This window comes from Sorex fumeus, unplaced genomic scaffold, assembly GCF_029834395.1.
Source record: "Sorex fumeus unplaced genomic scaffold, SorFum_2.1 ptg000043l, whole genome shotgun sequence".
Classification (NCBI taxonomy): Eukaryota; Metazoa; Chordata; class Mammalia; order Eulipotyphla; family Soricidae; genus Sorex; species Sorex fumeus.
Window position 1 is genome coordinate 24448445 of NW_026606100.1, and position 8495 is coordinate 24456939.

Consider the following 8495-nt stretch of genomic DNA (forward strand, 5'->3'; position numbering starts at 1 on the left):
TATGCCTAAATTTTAGCATTTACTGTACCACCATTAATTAAAAATTCACATCCAAAATATAAGGCAAAACCACCTACGAATTGGCATATTAGTTTATTTCTCAGTTATGAGAATGTCCTTAATTTACTGATGTAGCAAACGAATGTCAGCTCTGATTGGTATGCAAAAGAATAGAAGTTAATCTCCTTGGCAATGAACATGAAAAGTTCAATTGCACACAGGCAACATGCTATATATGAAAAGTTACTAACTGAACTACGGGTATTAAATACTGAAAAAAGTTAACAGTTTATTATAATTTATTTATTTAACAATTTAGGAAATTTGCAGCCATCAGCCGATCCAGTGCAATTTCAGGTGCAATTGGAAATTCAGGAATCTCGATGGAGTTGTTAGTGTAACGAACCTTGTAGGTGAAATACATACACACTTTGGATAGCACATGTGAAGGGATCTCTCCAAAATTGACTTCATTGGTTTCATTTTCAGCAAACTGACCTGGGCCACTCAACATGGCTTTTATTGTTCCTGATGTTAATGCATGTTCTCTTTTTACAATAAACTCATGCCATCAGAGGACATTAATTTGACATACATAGCATCAGGGCCTTCACAGCCACCATAGGTTTTCTCTTGTCCATCCATGATGTTCTTAAGAAATTCTACTTCACTTCCAGAGGATATTTAGGTGTTTCTTGTCAGCTCCGCAGCCACCACAGCCACTGTAGCTGCCGCACCCGCGCCCGCGCCCCACTGAGAAGGGACCACTATTTAAAATATTCTTGGAGGGCTCACCGGGATGTTACATTCCTGCTGAAAGTAGATTATAGAGCAACCATGATGGTTACTTGCTACGTGTATTACAAACCATAACACCCAAAAAGAGAGAGAGACTAAAAGGAAATGTGTTTGCCACAGAGGCAGGTTGGAGAGATTGTGTGGGGGTGGCAGGAGGGATATTGGGAACATTGGTGGTGGAGAATGGGCACTGGTAGAGAGATGCATACTCGATCATTTTATGACCAAAACATAATCACGAAAATTTGCAAATCCGTAACTGAACATCATGGTGATTCATTTAAAATAAAAAAAAAAGAATAGAGGAAAACCAATCTAAAAGGAAAAATATTTATACAGAAAAATAGATCGACAGACAGACAGACAGATATGCACACAAGGCTAAACCTTAACAACATGTTACTAATCTGTTATAGAAGTGCTTAATGGCTACTGAGTGAAATACAACCGCCTTGACAAACTTTCCTCTAAGAAACAATTTTGAGATCATTTTTAGCGAATTATTCATAGCAAGCAGTACAAAAAGTAATTGTTTTGGCTCTGCATTAGGGCAGGATTTTAGGTTTGGGATGGAAACATTTAAAATATGGTGGTGAGAAGGTGTGATGGTGGTGTATTAGTGTTTAAATATTAAATGCACTCAAATATTGTGAACAACTTTTAAAAATTAAATTAAATTAAAAATCTTTTTAAGAGGTCAAAGCAACAGTTCTGAGTGTGGAAAACTATGAAGAGTAAAACAAAATCAAGAATATCTCAGAGGTTTCTGTATTCAATTATCAGGTGTTCACTAATAAAATTCAGCATGGTCCACAAGTCTCATGCTGAAAACTGAATGCTTAAATCCCCAAAGGTGCCATGTGGAGAGAAGGATCATGTGAGTCCAGCACCAAAGGCGAGGCTTAGGACTGTGTTAATAAGAAAACAGTTGATTGTCAAAAAATGAAAGTGTATAGAGCAAAACCACTTAAGATCAAGGTTGAATCAGTGAGGACTTATAATATTGAGTATCCAATAGTGGAATAATCTGCTATTCACTGTTATCACACTTAAGTCTATAAACCACTAGGATTTTCATCTTGCACATAGCTCCATAGCACTGTCCTCCATTGTTCATCAATTTGCTCAAGCAGGCCCAGTAACATCTCCCTTGTGAGACGTGTTGTTACTGTGTTTGGCATATTGATTATGGAACAGAAGCTTGTCTTGCTTTGCTGTGCAGGTGAGATACTCTCGGTAGCTTGCCGGGCTTTCTGAGAGGGGCGGAGGAATTGAATTGAATTGAATTGACTCAGCTCAGCCAGGCTGAGTCAATATATTAAGGTAAGGTAAAGGTAAAGGCCCTCCCGTTGATCGTCGATTTGCTCGAGCGGGCCCAGTAACGTCTCCATTGGAGACTTTGTTGTTACTGTGTTTGTCATATCGAATACTCTCGGTAGCTTGCCGGACTCTCGAGAGGGGCAGAGGAATCGAACTTGGGTCGGCCATGTTGGCCGCTTGTAAGGCGAACGCCCTACCGCTATGCTGAAGCATTGTTTGATAGCAATATATTTACTAAACTTAAATATAGTAATACCTCAGCAAGAGCAATAGTAAAGCAGATAGGTATTTGGCTTACTCAGGGACCTATGCAGGTTTAAGCTAAGGCTACCCATATTTTTCGACAAGCACTGCCAAGCACAATTACTGAGTGTCGAGCCAGAAGTCACCTCTGAGAATTTTGGGGAGCTCCCGCAAACAGTAAGACCTTATAAAGTACCCACTGTATACAAGCCACAGTTTTAAGCACATTAAGAAGCATTAGTTGATAATATTTTGTTAGAAATGCTCTAATATCAAAGATATAAGATCAAAGAGATAGTATGTGGGAAATTGTCTGTCATGAATACAGTGGGAGGGACAGAAAGGAGCGGTATACTGGGGAGATTGGTGGTAAGGAATGTGCACTGATGGAGGAATGGTTGTTTGAACATTATATGTTTTTGACTCAAAATGAAAAGCTTGTAACTATATCTCGTGGTGATACAGTAAAATAAAATTTAAAATATATAAAGATTCAATCTAGAGAACTCTCAAAAAACAAAGAGAAGATAAGAAAATAAAGAAAAAGTGATTCAAAAACTATTTAGGGTCCCATCCCTTCCCTGCCCCAATGGAGCTAGCCCCAGCAGCCAAAAACCTCCAGAATTTGAAGGCCATGATGATGGCCACTATCGGAAATTGTGGACTACCCTCATCTATGAGTATATCCGAAGAAAATGTCAGGTATGTGGGACTTCTGACTGAAAACTCCAGGCTCAATGAAATCATAGTATGGGTGACCTCTCCCCAAGTCCTTCTGTTTTCAGCAGCTTGGCAGTCACACCCACATACCACTTCTGGTGCCATATAATCTCATCAATGGCCATGATCCAGAGACTCAACAATGAATCTCTCAGAAGAGAGCACTGAACCATACACCATAGACATGTCCTAGACCCCATGCCAGCCTGTTTTATTCAGAGCATTCCAGAGGGGGGTGGGGTGGTTTAATGGAGCCAGCCTCAGCAGCAGGAAACTTCTTCCTTCCTTCCTTCCTTCCTTCCTTCCTTCCTTCCTTCCTTCCTTCTTTCCTTCCTTCTTTGCTTCCTTCCATTTCCCTTTCTTTTTTATTCCCTTCTTCCTTTCTACTTTCCATCATTCCTTCCTCCTTCCATCCCTGTTTCCTTCCTTACATATGCCTTAGTTCTTTCTTTCTTTCTTTCTTTCTTTCTTTCTTTCTTTCTTCTTCTTTCTTTCTTTCTTTCTTTCTTTCTTTCTCTTCATTTCTCTATTTCTTTTTTTCTTTCTTTCTTCTCAGTCTTCTTTCTTTCTTGGTTTTGCTAATTAGGGAACAGAAAATATATTGTATTTAAAAAAACTACACATAGTCAATTGGTTACTCTTTGAGGATCTGTCTATGTCTCTGCTCATCTCTGCAGTTGTAGTAAGAAATCATTTCCTGGTACTTGGGTGATCCTTCCCCAGTAAAGTTCCTGATTCGGTCTTTGCACTGACTCCTACTGCTCATCTTTTTTTCATTTCTAAAATATATTTCTGCTCCAGCACTAAGCAATAATGTAGGGGTGAATATATGAATATTCCATGTGACTGACCCTGGTTGTATCTCCAGCACCACATATGGTCCCATGAATACCACCAGGAGTCACTCCTGAGCACAGAGATAGGAGTACCTGAGAATCACTGGGGCTACCCCAAATCCTCTCTCTCTACACACACACAAACACGTATACGTAAAACACATATACACACACACACTTCCTGGGCTGGATTGATAGTACAGTGTGTAGGGTGCTTGCCATGAATGAAGACAATCCTCAAGGGTTCAAGGGACCATACTTATTGGGATGACATGGATTGAATCCAGGTCCAACACGTGCAAGGCAAGTGCATTTCTCACTTTGATCCAGATGACGACAATATTTAAATGACAACTCCCTTCAAGTATTTCTTGTGTTCCTTCTGGTTCTTTTTAGAAGTCCCCAATTATCCCTAAATACTTGGGATTTTCTAACAGATGGTATAATTTTTTATCACAGTAATTGGTTATAATCTGTCTAAATTGTTTCTCATCTGCCAAATCCAATTATCACTTTGAACCTCCAATCAGCCGCGGTCAGTCACAGAGAATGAGACAAAAACAGAAGTAGACAAACACACGGATTGAAATAGCTTTAGGGTCACCTGTGCAGCCATCAGTGGTCTCATGGCAGGTCAATATAATGCAATATTGCTCCCCCAACCCCAGCAGATCCCTACAGGTGAGCCATTGTTGGAGTTGACAGAGACATCAAGGACAGTTAGGAAGCATATAAATATGCCACAGAGACCTGGAGAGCAGAGGCGAGTGTAGTTCAGAGAGAATCAGTAGGCATCTGTAAACTATAAAGCTGTTTGTGCAGGAGAGAGAATTCAGTGGGCAGGGTACCTCTCTTGCACCCAGTCTACTGAGCTCCTCCAGGAGCCAAGCCCTGAGTATGGCTAGGTGAGGACCCAAAATCAAAACAAATAAATAAAAGATTTTGAAAGTTGTTTTTTCTAGTTTTGGCTATATTTTCCCTTAAATCTAAAACACCATACAAAGTATTAATCTATGTTTTCCCGAAAGAAGTTAAGAGCTGGCAGATACTATATCATCTATTCTATCCTTGCCTACTATTATTTTCTGGGTGCATGTTTGCTAGCGGAAGAGCGTAAACTTAGGGTTTATTGTTATGGGAAGATTTTTTATAATAATCCATCATCTCATAACCCTAAAGTAAGTAATAATGCATATTATAAATCATTAACATATAATTTAATATTATTAAACATTATACAAAATACACTAGTAGTAACTTAATGGTATTGGTTAATTAGCAATGCGAATTATTACCTAGTAACTGTTGATTTATTAATGAAATATGTAAGCTCATCAGTAGAATAGGAGAATTTCCCTAACCTAAGAGTCTGAGGAAGGTGAAACTGTTATAACTGTCTTGTAAGATTCCTTCTCTCTAGTCTGCTTAAGTCTACCTCTCAGTCTATCCAATCCAGTCTTCTTCTTGGGAAACTGATGTCCCTATTGGCTAGCCTCTACCTTTCAACTGCCTGCTTAATGATATCATTCTCCCAAGAAACCTACCAGCACCTGGTAGAATCGTGGGGCTCCCGTGCAGTTGTTTGTAAACAAGTTTGGATCATCGCGAGTGACCAGAGACCAGTGACCAATCACCAGTGATCAGTCATCGGTACTGGACGCTTGTGGACTCACGCTTCAGTGTTCAGACGTACTCTCATATCGTCTCCTCTTCTCATTTACCTTTCCTTGATATCTCCTCTTTTCTGATCATGTCAGGTAAGGAATAATATTTTTCAAAGCCTTTCATGAGATTTCTTACCCCTAAACTTAGTAGTTAAGGAAAAGCAGCATGTAATAATAGAGGAAAGTATTCAACTCGAATATGGCAAGCCTTATTTTAGATTGACGTTCACATTTGCTGTGTGATTTTAGACATTGACTTCCTTTCGCTCACATAAAAAGTGTTTTTCTTCAATGATCACATTATATTTGATACATACTCACAACCGCAAATTTATGTTTATATATGAGTGTTCACTCACTGTGTTTTCTTTTCTTTTTAATAATGATTTTGGCATATCCATAAAAAAAAGTAAATCAGATACAATATATTGACAGAAGCAGAAAATATAGTTTTGGTAGAAAACCTAATATATACCAGGATGTTTTATCTGTAGGATGTTTTATCTGTAGATCTCTCTACTTTTATTTGTAATTTAGTAGTTTAAATTTAGTGCTATTCAAAATTCATTATCATGTGTCTTTTGTGTTTTCTACCTAAACTAGATTAGAAGAAAACCTGGATTGTGGGGAAATTGTGGAGTGCTGAGTGGTTGGGAGGCAAGTCAGCAAAGGTAAGGAAGTTTAGGGTCATTTTTAACAAGCTTTGACCAACAGAAGCCAAGAAGTAGAAGATGATATGAGGGGGAATAAATTAGGAAACAAAAATTATGGAGGGAAAGTATCAAGGAAGTAGAAAAAGTTTGAGATAGAATATTGGAGAGAACCAAATAGTTCAAATCAAAACAGAAGAAATATAGTTAAATATGCTGAGAGCCAGTCAAAGCAGTTTTGACTTTAATCAATTCTAGGACTAGAAATCATACCGTGTCTCGAATAGCGTACCAGTAGAAAAAACAGTCTATAGAAAACCATCATTGTGGTTTCTTTTCTTATTGTCTCTAGAAAACAGCTGGCACTTGGCCGTTTTGAATGGAAACACGTTTTAGAAATGATACTTCCTATAAATAACTAATACTAGTTACCTAGGGGGATGGAAGATACATCATCTTCAATGTTTTTATTACATTCTAGTTTGTAAGGTACATGTATGGTCTGCCTCTTAAAATAAAGAAGTGATATCATCTAAGTTGAATCAGGAGAATTGATTCCTTTGTGTGGTAAGAGGGTCCAGGTTAAAGGCAACTTGTCACCTTCACAAAGAGTTTCTTTCTGGGCTGGTGTGATAGGTAGGGCATTTGCCTTGCATGCGGACAGGCCATTTCCCTTGCACGTGGCCGACTCGGGTTCAATTCTCAGCATCCCATATGATTCCCTGGACACCACCAGAAGTAATTCCTGAGTGCATGATCCAGGAGGAACTCCTGTGCAGTGCCGGGTGTGACCAAAACAGAAAAAAAAAATAGTTACTTCCTCACATGACAGCATTTTGAGAACAGTCGACATCTGCTTTTAGATCCGAAGAAGAAATAGACAAGTCAAGTCTCAGATGTCTAAGTACGCATTGATTTCATTTTTGTGGAATCTGAGTTTTCCTACATTAAAAATAGTTTAGTTGGATTTTGGTGATTGTTTCTGAAATTTTGGGAATGACATTTTCCTGGTTGATAAAGATACTTGTCATCTAGGTTTTAAAAATAAATTTGAAAATTTTGTGACCATTTTTCAAATGTTCTTTTCTGCTTCTTGTGTGATTTACTGAAATTGTATGCTCTATTTAATACCTGTATTTTGATGGTTAATATTCAGAGACATGAATGAGAATAATCATGTCATTTCCTTGAAATTATTCTATTTATTTCTGCTTTTTACTCCTTTAGAACACATACTGGCTACCAAATGAAATCACATTTATTATATTTCCTGCTTATTATGTAAGTTACAGGTAAATCTTCTGTTTTATGGACTGGTAAGCTAAACACTCAAAAATCACCATCTTTTGCCTTTTTTGGATAGTAGTTTCTATTAACACAGAATTTCAACTTCATATCGTATACATGACACAATTTCTTAATAAACTTTTGTACTGTTTTCTTTGTTGTGTTTGGGACAACATTCACTGTTGGTCAAGGCTTACTCTTGGGACTGCTCACAATCAGTTACTGTACTATGCTGCTTTCCACATAGCCCAGATTTTATTAAAATGAACATACTTCTTTTTTTGTTCTGTGATCCATATTTTTTTATTTAATCATTTTTTTATTAGTGAAACACCATGAGGTACATTTATAGACTTATAAATTTTTGTGCTTGGGTTTCAGTTATACAATGATCAAGTACCCATCCCTCCACCAGTGCCCATCCTCCCCCACCACGGCATCCCTCCCACACCCCATCCCCCCCCCCCCGTCCCACCCTGCCGCTATGGCAGGGCATTCCCCCTTGTTCTCTCTCTCTTCTTTTGGGTACTGTGTTTTGCAAGAGAGGCCTTGAGTGGCAATCATGTTTGGTCTATAGACTACTTTTAGCATGTCTCTCCCACCCTGGGAGGGTCTTCACAACACCCTTTATTTGGTGCTCTCTTCTCTATCTGAGCTTCCTTTTCACCTAGCACATGTGGCTGGCCTTCAAGTCATGGAGCAAAATTCCTGCTACTAATCTCAGCCATTCCTGGGTGTTACTCTCCCTTTTTGTTGCTTTATGTTCCCCAGATGAATGCAATCTTTCTGTGTCTATCCCGCTCTTTCTGACTCATTTCTCTTAACATGATACTTTCCATGTAGTACCACTTGTATGTAAATTTCATAACTTCATCTTTTCTAACAGCTACATAGTACTTCATTGTGTAAATGTACCAAAGTTTCTTTAACCAGTCATCTGTTCTCGGGCACTCAGGTTTTATCCAGATTCTGGCTAT

The 8495-nt window shown here is 38.5% G+C and overlaps 1 pseudogene; it reads right to left on the bottom strand.

Moving 5' to 3' along the window:
- Positions 1–307: 307 nt before the first annotated feature.
- LOC130029930 (elongin-C-like) lies at positions 308–645 on the bottom strand (annotated as a pseudogene).
- Positions 646–8495: the final 7850 nt, after the last annotated feature.